This window comes from Rhagoletis zephyria, unplaced genomic scaffold, assembly GCF_001687245.7.
Source record: "Rhagoletis zephyria isolate East Lansing unplaced genomic scaffold, Rhagoletis_zephyria_1.1 Rzeph_scaffold_35830, whole genome shotgun sequence".
Classification (NCBI taxonomy): Eukaryota; Metazoa; Arthropoda; class Insecta; order Diptera; family Tephritidae; genus Rhagoletis; species Rhagoletis zephyria.
This window is the reverse complement of record NW_016192885.1, coordinates 1-3365: the sequence shown is the minus strand read 5'-3', so window position 1 is coordinate 3365 and position 3365 is coordinate 1. Positions and strand designations below refer to the sequence as shown.

Here is a 3365-nt window from a genome sequence, read left to right as displayed (position 1 = left end):
CAACGAAGTTACCTGGTATATCTTATAGCACACGTTTGTTATCCTATTTCAAATCTTTTTAGGAGACTCAGACACACTCCAAAAGTTAGTAATCATACGTCGTAGTCAAAATCCAAGAAGATTTTGCTTCATCTTATAATACACATTTTTTACAGTGGGTTGAGGTTTCCATTTTTTTCGACAAAAATTCAATTTTACCACATATAATTTTATGTTAAAATCGCCTTTAAACAAAACTCTTATCTTCGAAATATAGCAATTCCATTTTTTAAAGAAGACTTAAACTCGTTAACACCCACTAAAAATGGTCTTTTGAAAAAACGGCAGATATAGGGTTAACATGTTTTATAAAAAATTCAAACGAACAAAAATTCTTACTAGGTCTTACACGAAAAATGAAAACGTATACAGAAAATAAGGAGCTGTCTGTAGGTTGCTTCTTCGGAATGCAAGGCGTTTTTGATAACACGGTGCGCTCTCTAATGACAATTGCTTTGAAGCAAAGAAATTTGATAGGAGTGATTTCAGCTCTATTATTTTCCATAAAGCAGACGGCTTCAATTTTCAGGGATACGCGGTTTGGTTTGTCATCCTCAACAGAGATCTGTAGGTTTGAAGACACCATCTCAAACTCCCTACAGAGTACGCTGAGCATATTTAGTCCCCAAATGATGCCTTGAAAACCGTTGAACGTCTTTTGGAGGTAGAACAGATGAAGGAACACCGCGACCTAGAAGATCTTTTGTATCCCTATGCAGATGTTATTAGCCTGCCTTGCAAAAGCTTCTTGCTAGACGAATTTCCAGCCTTAAGGGCATCGACTGTGGGAGAACTGAGACATTGCAGTCTTAGTGAGGCCAATGCCGGACAATCACACATAATATGCTCTGACGTCGCTTCGTCTTCAAGGCAAGGACGGCAATCCGTCTCCGGGGAAAACAAATCCAGTGTATGTAAGAACGCATTTGATTGTGGCCCGTCAGGTAGCCAATAAGCAACTTAATATCAGCTCTGTTCAAAAGATGTATGTATGTCTCTCCTAGCGAAAGGATAGCCAAAAACTCTGGCCTGTTTAAGGCACACTACCTCACGCCAGTACTAACGGCATTCTTAGTTTACCCATGATTCTATTATAAGCCTTTAGGAGGACCAGCTGAGTCAACAAAACGGTTCCGGCCCCACAAGTACAGATGAGAGCCTTCGCTTGTCAATTCGCACGATCCCGCAGTCTCCTGGTACCCAACATAGTAACATCGTGTTCCTTGCTGATAAGAGTGGGATAGTATCAAAGAACTCCTTGACGAGCTTGGAGGTGATCGTCCTATTGGAAAGAGCCCCTATGGCCGCCTGGGCATCTGAAAGGATAGCTAGAAACACTCCTTTTTTTAACACTTATCAAGGTTCAGTTTGGCACAAATTGAGATTGCTGGTACCACGGCCTCAAAGACCGGGGACCAAGTACCGATTACAATAGAAAGTTTGGTGCCAGGTGCATAGACCCCTGCTCCTGCTTTGCCTTCCATATTTGATCCGTCTGTGATCTAATTGTGGTAAACCATTTGACCAGACATCTCGGTGTGAAATTTTTCCTTGAAATTTTTCTTCCAAAGCAGATTTCCTTTGGCATAGCTTCGGATAACTCGCAGATTCCTAGACCTGGTATTTTGCTCAAAACACCTTTGTGTCGTGTCTTGGTTTTAAGAGTACTGTCATAATTTTGTCGAAGCTGCTTCGACTATGGAGGCATACGTTAAAATCGGACGGGCTATAGTTCGGTATAGCCGAAGAGTATTCGACAAGCCCACATGGCTCGGGCTTTCCTCTAATTGAACCAGAACCTGGATAAAGCTATTCAACAAAACGGAAGTTAATGCTTTTTGTTAAATTGGCAAGCTGGATGTACCAAACCATTCTAAAAAAACGCGACCATCTGGTGAAAGAAAACAAATGAAATCCACGCAGGCCGAATTGAGAAACATATCGAAATTTCAATCTGGAATTGAGAGTAGTACCCAAATTGGTACCCAAAGTTTGATTTACAATTTTATTAAAATCTACTTTTCTGTTCAAAAACGTCAAATCGCTAACACGAAAAAACTGAAAAAGCCTGTTTGAAAGACGTTTTGCTTTTTTCTTATTGTATTTAGTTCTGTAAAGTTTCAAATAATGAAAAACGCACAATGCATTTTTCTTGAATTAGTAGGTTCAATCGAATATCTGTTACAGGTTTTGCGAATGATAATCTCGAGCCTTTTTCTAACACTTGTGGGTGCATTGAAAACGTGTTGTTGCCGTATGTAAACGANCCAAAATGTATTTTTTTTACTTCTTTATTTTACTATAAAATGGAATTTTGACTGCGCAAAATGTTCGAGGTAATTATAACGGGGATGTAGCTCAGATGGTAGAGCGCTCGCTTAGCATGTGAGAGGTACGGGGATCGATGCCCCGCATCTCCAGGTAATACTTTTTAAAATGTTACTTTTTAATTCATAATATTTTATTTTCATTTAATTTTTATAAATTTATTATTCTTCTTAACACACAAAAAAAAACATTTTGTTTTTAATTTCTCACTTTTATTTTGTACTGCCAAAAAGGAATCAAAGCAAAAAGTAAATTAATCGAGCCGTTGGAAAATTTCACCGCGAAAATCTGCTAACATTTTTAATTCACTGTTGAACAAAAATTATATTATATTATGGCAACTCTGTTTCTAACAAAATGCCTCTTAACTTTACAAGAAGTCAGCAATTTTTCAAGACATTTACCAATGTTTGAATATTTATTACTTTTAACGGATAAACTTCAATGGAGAATAAAGCCTATTGAGTGGTAAAAGGAGACGAGAGTCGCAAAAGTTGCTGTCGTCTGCGGAATTTCTCATACGTCTAATGTGGTGAAGGGACTAGCGAAAAATTTACAGCATTTCATTACGCAATGGCAGACATAATAAAGTATGTATGTATGTATTTATGCTTGTTTTTTAAAAATAAATAAAAGGCTGCATAAAAATAATTTAAAACGATCAAAAATGTACAATTAAATGTTTTAAAAGAAAAATAATAAGATTAAAAAAATATATATTTTTTCAAAATACAATTTTGGAGATGCGGGGCATCGATCCCCGTACCTCTCACATGCTAAGCGAGCGCTCTACCATCTGAGCTACATCCCCATGGTTGCGTAAGCGGTAGCCATAACGGTATAAGTTGTATACATATGTAGTTGTGTATGTATGCATGCATGTTGTTGCATTGTGCTTTGCAGACATGGTCAATATATTCCAACACTAATATCATCAGTGCTATCAAACACTAACAGAACAGGTAAATGAGTCTTTGGTGAAGGTAAAACAAAGTTTT

The 3365-nt window shown here is 37.5% G+C and overlaps 2 non-coding genes across 2 annotated transcripts; one reads left to right on the top strand and one right to left on the bottom strand.

The window, feature by feature from the left end:
• Positions 1–2386: 2386 nt before the first annotated feature.
• TRNAA-AGC (transfer RNA alanine (anticodon AGC)) lies at positions 2387–2459 on the top strand. The gene has a single exon. It is a non-coding gene; the product is annotated as a tRNA-Ala (tRNA).
• A 646-nt stretch (positions 2460–3105) lies between these two features.
• Positions 3106–3178, bottom strand: TRNAA-AGC (transfer RNA alanine (anticodon AGC)). The gene has a single exon. It is a non-coding gene; the product is annotated as a tRNA-Ala (tRNA).
• Between the last annotated feature and the right edge of the window lie 187 nt (positions 3179–3365).